The sequence below is a fragment of the Muscardinus avellanarius genome (genome assembly GCF_963383645.1).
Source record: "Muscardinus avellanarius genome assembly, chromosome: 4".
Classification (NCBI taxonomy): domain Eukaryota; kingdom Metazoa; phylum Chordata; class Mammalia; order Rodentia; family Gliridae; genus Muscardinus; species Muscardinus avellanarius.
The window spans coordinates 75,164,463-75,181,892 of NC_137789.1; positions in this window are offsets into that span (position 1 = coordinate 75,164,463).

Here is a 17,430-nt window from a genome sequence, read left to right on the forward strand (position 1 = left end):
ACATTCATGGCAGCTGATACTGGATGCCAGCCTAGATCTCCACTGGGCTGTGTATTCTACAACTGGCCCTGTTGATTTCCTCATAATCTAGGATCTAGGGGGAAAAAGTCTGACAAAGAGAAAACCAGGTGGAAATGGTATCACTTTTTCTAACTTACTCTTAAAAATCATGATATGTTATTTCAATGTAAAATCATGCTTTCTATTCATCAAGAAATTTACTTGAGCCAGCCCATATTGAATGTGAGCAGAATTGGGTTTTATCTTTTGATGAGAGGATCATCTGCAAACCTGTTTACGTGTTTTAAAGCCACTGAACATTGTCCTCTGGCTCTTTGGGGTTTTTGTTATAAGGACCCCATCTCACCCTCATCGCTCACTTCTCAAAGACCCATCCTTTTTTTATTTTATTTTTATTTTTTGGTGGTACTGGGGTTCCTGGAAGCCCTTCTACCTCCGGGCTACACTCCCAGACTTCTTTTTTATTATTTTGAAACAGGGTCTCTTAAGCCAGGGCGGCTAGCTTTGAACCTGAGCGATCCTCCTGTCTCCAACTCCCAAGCACGGGGATTACAAGTGTGCGCCACCATGCCTGGCACTAAGACCCCCTCCTTTTAAATCCATCACAACGAGGGGCAAGATTTCAACCTATAAATTAGTGCAGTGGGGAATAAGCATTCAGTTAGTAATTGTCTTTCACCAATCTTAATGGTATGTTACAGATTTAGTTGTCCTATAAAAAATAGTAAAAATGTTAAAGATAAAGGTGTCTTCTATCTAGAACTATCCCTTATAAGCTGAGGTATAAAATGAGAAATGGAAAGCTGTAATCTTTCCAAGTTTGTACTCAAAGGGTATCTTAATGTGGACAATCTCTGCCATAAAAATATGGCATAAATCTCAGGAGATAATGCATATTTTAAGGTAGTATTTACTATAATGTTCAGAAAGAATTCAATATTGCTGAAAAATCAACCCATCTCCTTGCTTGAAATTTTATGTTGAGTAATAGTTTTACAAAGGGGAAAATTTTAAATATATTTCTATGTATGTTCCTTGGAATGAATATAGGTATGTCTGCACTTGACTAACAAAAGATAATTATCTTTTCTCTTCAAAAAAGCAGAAAATCTTTATTGAGCTACTTCCTGATAACATTTTATAATTGCCAGGAATTCAATTAAGTTCTCAGGCCCCTTGGAGATCATTTAATGCAATGTAATAACAGATTCTTAGAGAATTGATGTTATTTTTAAATGCTTTTTCTTTAATAAAATGGACATGAAGTTTAGCCTATGAGGAGTATTTGTCTTTAGAGCCCCTGCAGAGATAAATGTTCTAGGGGAAATAATTATCTACTCAATGAAATAAACATTTTCTCTTTTGGGAATGGAGGGAGGACAATCATTGTTGCTGCCTCTAGGATGCCTCACAGAACACTGTCATCCTAATGACCCCCTGCTGTCCTTGGGCAACCAAGCAGGATGCTTTGTCTACAGAATATCCAAGGTATCTTGGCATTAATGGCATTAGTCCACAAACGAATAGAAAATTTGCATAGCCTTTAAAAAGGAAGTAAAATGAAACCACTAACTTGGTGATAAAAGTAAGAATAAAATCCAACCAAGGAAATAGGGGAAGAGTCTCAGAGACAAGGCAAAATCAAAGGGGTACCTAGAATCAGAGAAAAAGAATTTAAATGTGAACAAAATTTATTTGAATATAATGAAGGAAGAAAAGTGTAGGCATGAAATAAAAAGGAAAACCATAAAACCCTATAGATAAAAAAATACGTATTTAAAAATAGTAGTTTGAACAGATGTGAAGAATATATTAAAAAAGAAAACACAACCTGATATAAGGAGTTCTATTCCCTACTTTAAAATGGAAAATACAGAATATGAAAACACTTCTAACTCCAAAAAGTGACATTATGAATACAAGTCTGCATGTTGTTAAGGAAATTGTTTGCTACTGAAGCTGGTTTCCTTCCATTTCCTTATTTCCCACTCCCACTCCCATGTTACTTTCTCTCTCTCTCTCTCTCTCTCTCTCTCTCTCTCTCTCTCTCTCTCTCTCTCTCACACACACACACACACACACACACACACACACACACAATTGCATGCACTCTCTATATTTTTGGAAGAAAACCACTTTTCAGAATTCCTTGGTATGATGGTATTTTTATGTGTCAACTTGACTGGTCTAAAGGATTCCAAGCTATCTGTTAAAATTATTTCTGGGCATATTTGTGAGGCATTTCCAGAAAGACTGAGTAAAAGAAGATCCAACATCACCCATGATGGAATGCATCACCGAGTCCTTTGAGGAACTGAGCAAAACAAGAGAAATAGATCTCTATCTCCACTCTTGCTGTCTCTTCCTGATGGGGTGGAATATCCTTTTCTTCCTACACTTTTGGCATCTCTCAGGCTCCAGTATTTACACCAGCACCCATTGTCCTCCTGTTTTCAGTGTCAGAGTCACACACCACTAGCTCCCCGGGTCCTCAGGTCATTATACTCCTACTGAATGATTCCACTTTCATTAGCAGAGGCATATTGTAAAACCTCTCAGCCTCCATGGTCATGGGAGCCAAACTCTGTAATAAATCTCTTCTTATATATCTATATAAATCCTGTTGCCTCCATTTAAAATTCTGGAAAATTGTGTATAATATTCTGGCTTATTGATGATGACAGTTTTTGAGAAAGACATTTTCCAGCTTTTGAGAAGGGAGATTAAAAAAATGAAAACGGAATGGATGAATTGGCTATTTTATGAGTAATTAGAAGCATGACCTTAAAGATGCAGACCATTTGAGACTTTTTTGACATATTTTCATATTTTAGATTCTTCATATATTTTCCATAAATAAGAATAGTGATCAGGACAATGTAGATGCTATGAATCCTTTGACTATGTAAGACCAACAGCATTTTAAATAACTCACCACTGGAAAATATATCAGTGTCCCGTGCTTTTGTTCACTGTGAGTCCTGTTTATCATATTGGAAGTATTTTATTTATTTTTTATTTTTTTTACTTTTTGGTGGTACTGGGGTTCCTAGAATCCCTTCGATCTCCAGGCTACACTCCCAGATCTATTTTTACATTTTTATTTGGAAACAGGGTCTCCTAAGCCAGCCCGGGGCTGGCTTCAAACCTGAGTGATCCTCCTGTCTCTGCCTCCCAAGCGCGGGGATTACAAGCGTGCGCCACCACGCCTGGCCTTGGAAGTATTTTAAACTGAAAACCAGACTTTCCAGTATAGCCAGTTGGTCTGGCTAGATGTCTTCTTTAGCTTGCTACTATAAAGTGGCAGAATAACTTTGTTCTTTATGTCTTTGAAATATATGCCACCACGCCTGCCCAGAACATACTCTTTAAGACACTCTTACTTCTCTTTTCATTTCCTCTGACTTTACTCTTATTCTCTTTGTTCTTATGGTGTATCCACAATTATTCAGATTCTTAATCATTTTATTTATTTAATTTTAGAAATTAATATAAAAGAAAATGCCTGAAAACTGAGTATCTAATTTATTGAAACACTCTGGGATATATATTTTGAGTAATATTTCTAATTATAGTAACAGCTTTTTATAGTAGTTATCAATATCTTTAAAAACTTACAACTAGAAATAAAAATGTTATATTAATCAAAAAGGTAAATATTTTTCCAGTTATACTATACATGTATGTGTACATTGTATTTGTGTGGCATGTCAAAATTTTGTTCTCGCCGGGCGTGGTGGCGCACGCTTGTAATCCCCGCGCTTGGGAGGCAGAGACAGGAGGATCGCGCAGGTTCGAAGCCAGCCGCGCGCGGTGGTTTAGGAGACCCTGTTTCCAAAATGAAAATGTAAAAAATAGGTCTGGGAGTGTAGCCCGGAGGTAGAAGGGCTTCCAGGAACCCCAGTACCACCAAAAAAAAAAAAAAAAAAAAATTTTGTTCTCAAACATACTCTTATAAATTGTCTAACTTGGCCTGGGTCGCAGGACTCTGGGCCCCAGGTGGAGTTGTGTGGAGCATACCAGACCCCGGAGAAACCAAGGCCCAGGTAGCAAAACCCTGGGCCTCAGGCGGGGTCAGGTGGGGCATGCTGGACCCCCAGAAGAGCCGGGCCCAGGTCGCAGAACTCTGGGCCTGGGGCGGAGTCGTGCAGGGCATGCCGGACCTCCAGAGGAACTGGGGCCTGGTCGCAGGACCTTGGGCCATGGGCGTGGTCGCGAGAGGCACACTGGACCCCCAGAAGAACCAGGGCTCAGGCCACAGGACCCTGGGTCCCTGGCGGGGGTCACTTAGGGCACGCAGGACCCCTGAAAGAACAGGGGCCCAGACCGCCATGCTATTGAGTGCCTGATCCCACAACCTCTTCAAACCACACATACTGTCTTCTCTTATTTAAAAAAAAAAAGGAAAAAAAAAGAAAAAAGAAAAGAAAAGAAAAATATTGGAGAGGGGTCAAGAAGGCCTCAGCAGATGCCAGGATACTGGGGATGCAGACAAAACTTATCCAAATGAACTGGAACTTTTGGAAAAATTCCCTGAAAAGGAGGAATGCTTCTACTCTACATTCTTAAGAATCCTGAACATCACCTGTAAGGAGAGACTTTAGCGGAAACCTAGGCGGAAGGCAGTGGTGGAAGTGGTCGCCGCAATGGCACTGTAGACTTGTATTCAGGAGAGGCAGAAATCTGATCCTACCAACCTTATTTTTTGGAGCAATTACACCAAACGTCGAATGCTACCATCACGCATGCTTAGGAACACTGGACAACATTCAGAGTTGAAAAAGATCTTGGGAAAGTTTGAAATGGTGGAGGCAGTGGCAATGGCAGTGGTCAGTACTCAGGGGGGCAGAGATCTGATGCATTACACCTGAAATTTTTGAAGTAATAACCCCAGAGGCAGAATGCTACCACCACGCACCCTTGGGAAAGTGGGACAACCTGCTGGGCGAAGAGGGTGCTCAGATTGGAGCCTGATGAGGGGCGAGGCCAGCAACGGGGACAGGAAAGCTGGGATTGGTGCCTGCTGTGAGGCAAGGCTGATGCTGGAGCCTCCGAGGCCGGGATTGGAGCCTGCTGAGGGGTTAGGCTGGTGCTGGGGCCAGTGAGGCTGGGATAGGAGCCTGCCGTGAGGCAAGGCCGGTGCTGGGGCCTCTGAGGCCGGGATGGGAGCCTGCCAAGGGGTTAGGCCAGTATGGGGGACAGAGAGGTCAGAATCAGGGCCTCCCATGAGGCAAGGCCACTGCTTGAGCCAGCGAGGTCTGGATCAGTCCACCGGGTAGCCAGGCCACCACTGGGGCTGTCAAGAGTGGGATCGGTACTTGCAACACGGCATGCACAGAGAAATATCGCGGAAAATAAAAACCAGATGCTTCCCCTTATCAGCAATAACTAGGAGGAAAGGGGTAACAGGAAGAGGTCGAGTTATAGAAAGGGCCTTATAGTGAAGCAATTAAGGTGACCAATTAGAGGGTATGGGATAGGGGAAGATGGAACCTCTTTAAAACTCAAGAGGTACGTAAACAAATGTATCACAGTTAATCACCAAACAAGCATGGGATCCAGGGAGGAGGAGGGAATGGGATGGGGAGTGGATGAGGGCTAATTGGATGATGTGTGCTTGTATATCCTCTCAAGTCTTATATTCCAATGTGATGTATGATTACAATGCACCAATAAAAATAAATTTAAAAATATTTTGAAAAATAAATAAATAATAAATTGTCTAACTTTAGTAAAAATGTTACCTAGCTTAATCTGCTTAATTGTTTAATATATCTTCTAGTCATTAGCTTGTAAACTTTTCTTTGTATTAAAAATAAAGCACAATAATATTTATAGAAAAATTTAAAAATTGAAACTTTAAAGTAATTTTGGAGAAAAGAAAAATATTCAGTTTGATAATCATGACCCAACTACTACTTCAATGTCTTATATCTGTAAGGCTTCAAGATGCCTTTTAGGATATATATATATTACTAATATGTTTCTTTGCAAAGTATTTTAATCTATGTTATAGTTAAATTTTATATGAAAAAATGCATAATTTAAACAGAGAAATAGACTTATCCCACTTTTTAAGTTAATTTTTCCAGCGGCATAGTCTCTTCTAAAGTACAAATATTAGTAAGAAAATTCATTTCATGGATTAAAAAATTTTTAGAGCAAATGTAAAAAATTACAGAGAAAACTCTGAATACAATTTAATTAACATTAATGGATAATAAAAATATAAAATGAGTTGAGAGCCTCTGAATACTTTAACCTCAAAAAGTTATATTACAGACTTGACCACTTATGGAACAAAACCACACATGTATTATGTTTATTGAATTACTAAATGATAGACTGGCATAAAAATAGTTGACCATACAGGGATAATGTGTAAATTAAACAAAGAACCTAAGAAGATTAACTGCCCATTTCTGCATCTGTATATTGGGTGAGCAAAGAAATAGCAACTTCTTGCAATTAATTTTCCTTTTTTGGGGGGAAGGGGTTGGTACTGTGGTTCCTGGAAACCCTTCTCTGGACTACACTCCCAGACCTATTTTATATTTTTATTTGGAAACAGGGTCTCTTAAGCCAGCGGCTGGCTTGGAACCTGCGCAATCCTCCTGTCTCTGCCTCCCAAGCACAGGGATTACAAGCGTGGCCACCACGCCCAGCACTTTTCTATTTTTATCTATTACAATTTAGGTGTAATTCTTTATATGAAGTGTACTTTATGTGAGGTGTATCTTTATGTTAGGTGTACTTCTTTATAATTAGGTGTACATCTTTATATGATGCTGATTACAAATGAATATTTTATAACCACCTTACCATTAATAAATTGTATAACCTAACATTATGATAACTGATTTCACAATCAGCCCTGTGGTCTCCTGAGCCGCAGCACTCAAGGACACAATGAGTGATAGGCACTTGCATCCTGGCCACACATACAGTGCCCAAAGTGGGAGGGCTCCAGAGGAAGCACAGGTTGGAGACAACTTTTTTAAGGTGCAGAATCCTGTGTGCTCCTTCACAGAGCTGTACACAGAGAAAATGCACATTAAAAACTAACCATCTTGAGCCAGGCGTGGTGGCACATGCTTGTAATCCCAGCATTCAGGAGGCTGAGACCAAAGGATCGCCGTTCACCCACAGCCTCAGCTATTAAGTGAGGCACTTTGCAACTCAGTGAGACCCTGTTTCCAATTAAATAATTAAAAATAGGGCTGGGGTGTAGCTTGGAGGTCGAACGCCCCTGAGTTCCATCCCCAGACCTGCAAAACAAAGCAAAAAAAAAAAAAAAAAAACTAGCCAGCTTACTGGGTTCTTCCTTTTTTTAAAGAAAGTCAAATATCTGAAATATAATTCAACACTCTTTACATGGAATTTAAGGCAATTTATTGGATTCATTTTGAAGTACTTAGCCTCATTTGGAATTATTTGTTTAGGATTTTTCTCTCTACTTTCTTCCTTTTTCTTTCCCTTCTTTTTTTCCCTGCCCTGTCCCCTACTTTCTCCCTATCTCTGTCTTCTTTTTGACTAAGAAAAATTTCCTCCTCAATATTTCACTGCCTTATTAATGTTTATAGTATCTATTATTTCCAGTTTTGTATGCATCATAAAAATTTACAAAGGAAATATATTTAAAATCAGTGATTACAGAAGACCATAAATAATCATGTCTGAACTCTTAGCAATTTAACCAAGCCACAATCACACCTAGACAAAATATCTTGGTATTAAGGCTTTTGTGTTACAAGAAAGAACACACAATGCACATTCCCACAGATGGAACCAGACACACAAACAAGAATGAATCAATAATTATTTATAATTTATGTAAAAGACTTATAAAATGTTTTAAAGTGTTTAGAAACTTTGGAAACTCAGAAAGAAAGATAAACAGGTAACTGGTATTATTTAAATATTATTTTATGTAACCTTTATAGAAAATATTACCTAATATACAATGTAAAAATTTAAATATATTTATAGATAGAACTCATATGTTCCATACACATACATATATATACACACATATAAACAATATATATATACATACATATATACATATGTACATATATATACATATATATGTACTGCAAAGTTTCTGTTTTAAAATCTGTATATTAGAGATACTTTGTGTGGTAGTTCAAAAAGAATTCAAAAGTTTGAGATGAAGACATGTATAGCGTGTATGAATTTTCAATGCCACCATTATATGTGCAAGAAATTCCCAATTTATTTTATTAAGGGATCTGATTTTTTTTTAAGTGGTACTGGGGTTGCTGGAAACCCTTCTACCTCCGGGCTATACTCCCAGATCTATTTTTTATATTTTTTATTTGGAAACAGGGTCTTCTAAACCAGCAAGGCTGGCTAGGAACCTGCGCAATCCTCCTGTCTATGCCTCCCAAGCACAGGGATTACAAGTGTGTACCACCACGCCCAGCTCCCTTTTTCTTTTCTAATGAAGAAAACAATGAAATCATCACATTAATTTCCTCAAATTTAGTAATTTCTTCATCAGTTTAGGCTTTGAAACTTAAAGTTCTGCCCCTACTCTATTCCCCACCTTTCCACTCTTCCTCAGAACTTTGGCTACTGGTCCACAGTCCCCAGAAATCCTCTGTCCTCTGTAGATGCCCATTAGTAGTGGTCTTTGTATTTGTTTTTTTTTTTTTTTTCAGTTTCCAATCTCATTTATTGGAGGAAGGAGTACAATTTTGATAGTAAATATATTGAATTTACTTGGATGAACAAGAGTTTATACTTTTGTGTATGCTAAGAGAAAATAGGTACTGTATTTTATAAGTATGCTCATTTTCATAGTTTGCCTACCTGGGTAGGCAAACTATGTTCCCTACCTGGGTAGGAAACAAACTGGAACTCACCTTAACACACTAAGAAATGATGTGTAAACACACATGATCACCTTGAGTGGCCCCACAAGTGTACAGATCACAAAAGGTTACAACAGGACCCGATAGGGAAGAAGAGCCTGGGATTTGGAGTCCACTTTGAGCACTAAGTTCTGTGAGTATATAGACAAAGTCGATTTCTTTTTTCCCTTTCAAAATTTTTGTTTATTTTCTATAATCTTGAGGGAAGTCCAATAACTTTAAACGTGGACAAATCATTTCCTGTATTTTTTTTACTTTTTATTTTTTAATTTTTTAATTTTTACTTTTTTTTTCAATTTTTTTATTGAACATAAATAGTATACATTTAAACTATATTTGGTGCCCTCTGCCCCCCGCCCCTTTTTCCCTTCCCCCCTCCCACCAATGGTTGTCCAGGTTAAACATGTTTTGTTCATAAATTTTACACATGTTCAGGTGTAGACCCTCATTAATCAAGATCAGCCTTCCTCCTCTCCTATCTTACCATTCAAACTTAGCTAGTATTTCCCCTCCAATATCTGGAGTACCATTGGTATCCTTTGTGTTTCCTAGTTTAGGCATATTAGAGGAAACATATGTATCTTCTCCTATTGTGCTTGGCTGATCTCACTTAACATAATGTTCTCCAGGGCTTTCCATCTTCTTGCAAATGATATAATCTTGTTCTTCTTTATGGCTGAATAAAATTCTATTGTGTGTATTTCCCACAGTTTTGCTATCCATTCATCCATTGATGGAGATCTGGGTTGGTTCCATATTTTGGCTATTACAAATTGTGCTGCTATGAACATAGGTATGCATATGTTGCTGTATTTCTCTGAATTCAGCCCCTTTGGAAAGATACCCAGGAGTGGTATAGCTGGATCATATGGTGGATCTATTCCCACCTTTCTTAGGAATCTCCACACAGATCTCCATAGTGGTTGAACTAGTTTGCATTCCCACCAACAGTGTAAAAGAGTTCCTCTCTCCCCACATCCTCGCCAACATTTGTTGTTATTTGATTTCTTTATGCTTGCCACTCTGACTGGGGTTAGATGGAATCTCAGTGTAGTTTTGATTTGCATCTCCCTGATGGCCAGTGATGAAGAACATCTTTTCATGTATCTATTGGCCCTTTGTATCTCTTCTTTTGTGAAGTGTCTATTTAGTTCATTTGCCCATTTCTTGATTGGGTTGTTTGTTTTGCTAGTGCAGAGTCTTTTGAGCTCTTTGTATACTCTGGATATTAGCCCCCTATCAGAATGGCGGATGGTAAAGATCTTTTCCCATTCTGTAGGCTTCCTCTTTAGGTTATTGATAGTTTCCTTTGATGAGAAGAAACTTTAGTTTGATGTTATCCCACTTGTTTATTCTTGCTTTAATTTCCTGAGCTTTGGAGGTTTTGTTGAGAAAGTTACTGCCTGTGCCAATATGTTGTAGTGTTGAACCTATATTCTCCTCAACTAACTACATAGTCTCAGGTCTAATTTCTAAGTCTTTGATCCATCTTGAGTTGATTCCTGTGTTTGGTGAGATATAGGGGTTTAGATTCATCTTTTTACAAATGGTTAGCCAGTTCTCCCAGCACCACTTGTTGAAAAGGCTGTCTTTTCTCCAGCGTATGTGTTTGGCCCCTTTGCCAAAGATTAATTGACTGCAGATGTGTGGGTTTGTTTCTGTATCTTCTATTCTAATCCATTCGTCAGAATATCTTTTTTTGTGCCAGTACCATGCTGTTTTTACTACAATTGCTCTATAGTATAGTTTGAAGTCTGGGATTGTAATGCCTCCTGCATGTTTCTTATTATTGAGAATTACTTTGGCTATTCTAGGTCTTTTCTTTCTCCATATGAAGTTCATGATTGATTTTTCTAGGTCTCTGAAGAATGTCACTGGTATTTTAGTGGGAATTCCATTGAACCTATAGATCAGTTTTGGCAGAATGGCCATTTTGATGATATTTATTCTGCCTATCAATGAGCATGGGAGATCTTTCCATCTTCCAAGGTCTTCTTCAATTTCTTTCTTTAATGTTTTATAGTTTTTGTTGTAGAGGTCTTTTACATCTTGGGTTAGGTTTATTCCTAGGTATTTTATTGGTTTTGAGGTTTTAGTGAATGGAATAGTTTTCTTTGTTTCTTTCATTGTGGATTCGTTGTTGGCATAAAGAAAAGCCACTGATTTCTTTAGGTTGATTTTGTAACCTGTGACTTTGCTGAATTTGTCAATCAGTTCCAGAAGTCTTTTGTTTGAGTGCTTTGGGTCTTCCAGATAAAGGATCATGTCATCTGCAAATAAGGATAATTTTAATTCCTCTCTTCCTATGTGAATTCATTTGATTTCCTTCTCTTGTTTGATTGCTGCAGCAAGATTTTCAAGGACTATATTGAAAAGGAGTGGTGATAGTGGGCATCCTTGTCTTGTTCCTGACTGTAGCGGAAATTCTTGCAGTTTTTCCCCATTCAATATAATGTTGGCTTTGGGTTTGCAGTATATTGCCTTAATGATGTTGAAGTACTTTCCTTCTACCCCAATTTTTGCAGTGTTTTTAACATAAATGGGTGTTGGATTTTGTCGAATGCTTTTTCAGCATCTATTGCTATGATGATGTGGTTTTTGTTCTTGGTTCTATTTATGTGGTGAATAACATGTATTGGTTTGCGTATGTTGAACCAGCCTTGTTTTTCTGGGATGAAACTGACTTGGTCGTGATGTATTATTCTCTTAATATAATTTTGAATGCATATAGCTAGTATTTTGTTTAGAATTTTTGCATCTATGTTCATTAAGGATATTGGTCTATAGTTTTCCTTTCTTGAGGTGTCTTTGTTTGGTTTGGGGATTAATGTGATACTGGCCTCATAGAAGGAATTTGGAAGAGTTCCATCTCTTTCAATTTCCCGGAACATGTTGTGAAGTATTGGTATTAGTTGCTCACTGAAGGTTTTGTAGAATTCAGCTGGGAACTCATCTGGGCCTGGCCTTTTCTTTGGTGGAAGAATTTTTATTGCCGTTTCTATTTCTTTGATTGTTATTGGTTGGTTTAGGCTTGCTATGTCCTCTTGGATGAGTGTAGGAAGGTTAACTGTGCATAGAAATCTATCAATTTCTTCCAGGTTTTCAAGTCTATTGGAGTATAAATTTCTAAAGTAGTTTCTGATAATCTTTTGAATTTCTTCACTATCTGTGGTGATATCTCCTTTTTCATTTCTAATTTTGAAAATTTGAGTTTATTCTCTTTTTCTTTTGGTGACGTTGGCCAGGGGTTTATCAATTCTATTAATCTTTTCAAAGAACCAACTTTTTGTTTTATTGATTCTTTGAATTTTTTTGTTCTCTATTTTATTTATTTCTGCTCTAATTTTGATGATTTCTTGCCTTCTGCTGGGTTTGGGAATAGACTGTTGCAGAATTTCTAGATCCTTGAGTTGTGTCATTAGGTTCTTTACTTGGTGGTTTTCCGTCCTTTTTATGTGGGCACTCAATGCAATAAACTTTCCTCTTAGTACTGCCTTCATGGTGTCCCATAGATTTTGGTAGGTTGTGTCTCTGTTTTCGTTTGATTCCATAATTTTTTTTATTTCTTTGCTAATTTCTGCTCTTACTCATTCGTCATTCAATAGTGTATCATTCATTCTCCATGAATTTGAATACTTTCTTTCGAGTTTCCTGTTGTTGATTTCTACTTTTATTCCGTTGTGGTCTGAAAAGATGCAAGGAATTATATTACATTTTTTTAATTTGCTGGTATTTTCTTTGTGTCGCAAGATGTGGTCTATTTTGGAGAAGGTTCCATGGGCTGCTGAGAAGAAAGTGTATTCTGTAGTTCCTGGTTGAAATAATCTGAAAATGTCTATTAGGTCCATTTGGTTTATGGTTTCCTTTAGTTCTAGAGCATCTTTACTCATCTTTTGCCTTGAAGATCAATCCAGTGGTGTGAGAGGTGTATTAAAGTCTCCCAGAATTATTGTATTTGGGACTACTTGGGATCTTATGTCCAGAAGGGTTTGTTTTACAAATGTGGTTGCACCCACATTTGGGGCATAAATATTTACTATCATTATATCTTCTTGGTGTATTGTTCCTTTTAATAAAAGGAAGTGCCCTGATTTGTCTCTTTTGATGTGTTTTAGTTTGAAGTCTGTTTTGTTGGATATCATGGTTGCTACCCCTGCTCTTTTTTGGTCACTGGTGGCATGGTATATCTTTTTCCATCCTTTCACCTTCAGCCTGTGAATGTCTTTGGCTGTGAGGTGAGTTTCTTGCAGACAGCATATATTTGGATTATGTTTCCTAATCCACATTGCCAGTCTATGTCTTTTGATTGGTGAGTTAAGTTCTTTGACATTAAGAGATATTATTGAAGTATGATTTTTGTTTTCTGCCATTTTGTGTTCTGTCTACTCTTGGATTGTGTGACCTTTCTTCTTTACTTAAATGGGCCACTTATTAACTTCCTCTCTTTTCTGATTCTGAAGTCTGCTTCTTTTTTCTTCCTTATGGTTTATTTCTTTAAGAATTTTCTCTAGTGTTGGCTTTGAATTCATGAATTTTTGAGATTCTGTTTATCCTGAAAGACTTTGGTTTCACCATTGATCTTGAATAGTAGTTTTGCTGGATAGATGAGCCTTGGTTGGAAGTTATTTTCTTCCAGGGTCTGAATCATGTCGTACCAGTCTCTCCTAGCATTACTGACCTGGGTTGTATAGTAGGGGGTGATTTTTATTGTTTTGCCTCTATATGTCACCCGTCCTTTTGTTCTCACTGCTTTTAAGATTCCTTCCTTAGCCTCTATGTTGGTCAATTTGGTTATTATGTGGTGTGGAGTGGTCTTTCTTTGGTCCTGTCTCAGTGGAGTTCTGTATGCCTCCGGGACTTGAAGGTTCAAGTCTCTTTCCATATTTGGAAAATTCTCTGGGATTATTTCCTTGAAGATATTACAGATGCCCTTAGTCTGTACCTCTATCCCTTTCTCGATGCCTATTATCTGTAAATTAGGACACTTCATATTATCCCATAATTGCTGGATGTTTAGGTTTTGTTGCTGTAAAGATTTCTGTATATCGCTGACTGTGTTTTCGGTTTGGGATGTACTATCTTCTAATATTGATATTCTGTTTTCCATTTCATCTAATCTTCCAGAATTTCTTTCTATTGCTGTCTTCATTTCACTTATTGCCTCTTTCATTTCATTCCAGACCTCTTTCTGATTCTTTTTTAGTGTTTCTAATTCACCTTTAACCTCCTCTATACTTGTTTTAAATCATTTCATCATATTGTACATCAAGATTCTGAACTCCCCTTCTTGCATTTCTAGTAGGTCAGTATTCGTGATTTCTGCTGTCTCTTCATAATTCCTGGTTCTCATATTTATAGCGTTCTCTGTCCTGTTTTTCTGATTTCTACCCATTGTTTGTGAGTATTATGCTTAGTCTAATCTTAATATTAGGAGATTAGGGGTATCGGCAAGTCAGCAGAGCCTTTCCAGTGTTTAGGGTGAGTGATGTGGAAGGCGCTGGGGTGATTGGTAAAGGAGTCGGATTAGGTAGAGTATATGTTTAGGTTGAGAAAGACTTTAAGTATGATAAGGTAGTATCTTGCTAGGAATGAGAGAGAGTTAACTAGTAGGACTCTTGTCGTTAGTAGAGAAAGTATGGATATAAGAAATACTTTGAGTATTAAACCAGGAGGTACATTATGGGGAAAAGTTTTGGGGGGGAAAGGTATGTAGGTTAGTGTGGGAAGGTTTGTAAATGGGGTGATGGAAAGAGCAGACAAACATAAAAAAAAAATCCACACAAGATACCAAGACTATTGTGTAATCCAAGAAAAAGAAAGGAAAAACCGATCAAAGGAGGAGAACAAAAAAAAGGAGGGAAAGAGGAAGAAAGAGGAAAAAAGAACAAGAATAAAATAAAAGGAACTAGCCGCTGTGTGAAATCAGAAAATAAGGTAAACTATCATATATATAACAAGTTAAAGTAAAAGAAGTGTGGGTTAAGAAAAAAAATAAAATAGCAATAACCATATCAAAACAAAAGCACTATAAAAGCAAAATAAAACAAAACATCCACATTAAAAGTAAAACAAACAGTCCTACTTATTTACGCATATGGGGTCAGGTCCATATAATATGTGTGTATCTGATTGCTTTGGTAGCTTTCAGAATATAGTCCAATGTCTCTTAGTTTTCTTTGTACTCTATTTTTATCTTCTTAGGTCACTCTGGGTGTTTGGACACCTTTCTCTCCTTTAACTGCTTTAGGTTTATGTGTCCGGATGTCTGGTTTCACTGTTATTTGATTCTGTACAATTCACAGGTTCTGCGAAATTCCAACCTGTAGTCAGCACCTCTGCACTCACCTCCCTAGACTCCTGCCTGTACTTCCCTACAGCAGGGGTGGAGGATGACCAAAGTATAATTGAAACCTCCCCCTGATGGCCTGTGCAGATATTGTGTCTCGAAGGATTTTCCTGTGTCTCTGGAAATTCCAACTGGGCTAGCCGGTGTGGTCCCAAGATGTACCCTTGGCAAAGGGATGCCGGTTCCTGGATGCCCACACTTACTGCCAGAGCTCTGCCTATTCCGAGATTGCAGGCTGGGTGCTCTGCTATTACTGGGCCCAGGTGTGAGTGGATGCAGCTGCCTATTGCTGCTGGTATGCTCTTCCAAGGTGTATTGAGCTGTGTTCTCATTTGGAACTAAGCATCTGGCTACCAGGCAGGTGGGAACACCCAGCAGTGGGCCAGGGGTGCAGGATAGGTGCTCACGGGTCCAGGTGCACAGGCAGTGTGCGGTGTCCAGCAATGGTCTCTGCCTCCCGTGGGACGAAGAAGCTGGGGGTGCCCCAAGGAGATTTCCAGGGCATACAGGGCTTTCGCAGCCTGAAAGGCAGGCTCTGGCAAGGTGGCAGGGGCTAGACACACAGGCAAGTAAGCTCCGATTTAGGAGTGGCAGTGGCACAGGCACTGACTACTAGCAGGGGACCGGGGCACAGACAAGGTGCGCGAGGAGAGTGTTGTGTTCTGGGGCTTGGGCCAGTGCTGGGGGGTTGGGGCTACGGTGCACGCTGGGACCCGTACTTTCCCTTGGGCAGACTCAGGTACCTGGTGTCCTTGGTTCAGGTTTCCATGGAGATCTCTGCGCTGTTGTGATCCAGTCGCTGGTGACACACAGAGTTCTAACGTGGGTGCTGCTCGCTGCTTAAGATGAGGTCCTAAGTCTGTTTTCAGTCCCGGATTATCTTGCCGCCATAATATCAGGCAGACAGCCGCACAGGCAGCCACGCAGGCGATCCGATTGTATCTGCAGCAGGTCCGGTGTCCGATCTTTGTTCTTCTTCTTCTTCAAGTTCAGGGTTCTGCCGAGGTACCTGGATCTGTTTTGGTTCCTGGTATGTATTTATTTTGTTGATTAAGACACTGCTTTCTAAGTATTTGAACTTTATTTGCTTCAGCTACTGAGAAGTGCTGTGTCCCTCAGTCGCCATTTTGGAAAAAAAAAAAAACAAAACTGGTCTTTGTATTTGAATCTGCATCAAAATCTCCTGAAAAGTTTCTTAGAACAAAAACTGAGAAACTGAGACTGAGCATCTGATTCTCTCCCTTTCTTATGCCATGCTTACTTATACTGGTTCTTGCTGCTCTAAGGATCACACTTGGAGAATCACTGTATTAACCCATACTTTGAATATGCTAATATCAGCTCTTTTGAATCTGTGGTTTAATATAGTTTAACAGGTTCATAAATCATTGCTACACCCAAATCTCTTCTAATGTCATGGGAGACTTTGCTAAACTCTATCTTTATGTGAAACCAGAGGATTTAGGAGATTGGCATATGCACCTTCTGCCTGGCCATGTCTGGTCACCTGTTATGGTTTGATCTAAAATATCCCTCAAGTCTTATTTGCTAAAGGCTTGGTTGCAAGCCACTGGTGCTATTGGGTGTCAGTGCAACTTTTAGGAGGTAGAGCCTAGGGGAAGGAAGTTAGGCCTTAATAAATTTGCCCTGGAGGGGGATATTGAGATACCAGCCCCACTCATCCTTTTCAGGCATTATAAAGTGATGACCTTTGATGTAAAGCATCCTTGCCACCTTGATGCTGTGCTTCACCACAGGCCCAAAAGAGAAGGAGCCAGCCAAGCATGAAATGAAGCCTCTGAGTTCATGAGACAAAACAAATTGTTCTTCCTTATAAATTTTCTCAGATGTTTTATCATAGTACAGAAAGCTGATTAACATAACACATTTCCTGTTAATCTGCTACTTTACCCTTCTGCTTAACTTCAGATTTTACTAGGGAAATGGGACCAGGTTCCATCTACTTTTAACTCCCCTCCACTCTTAAAATATTTCTAACAGTTTTTTCTCATGTGCATCCACTGGGTCCTTGTCCAAAGGAAGGAGAAAGAAGCAGCCAGTTCCTGTTCTCCTGAGTGAATTTCTCTGAAAAAGCATTCATTTGTATATTGTTATACATTCTTCCAAAATGAATATCTCATTTCTTTGTGCATTGGCATTTTGGAG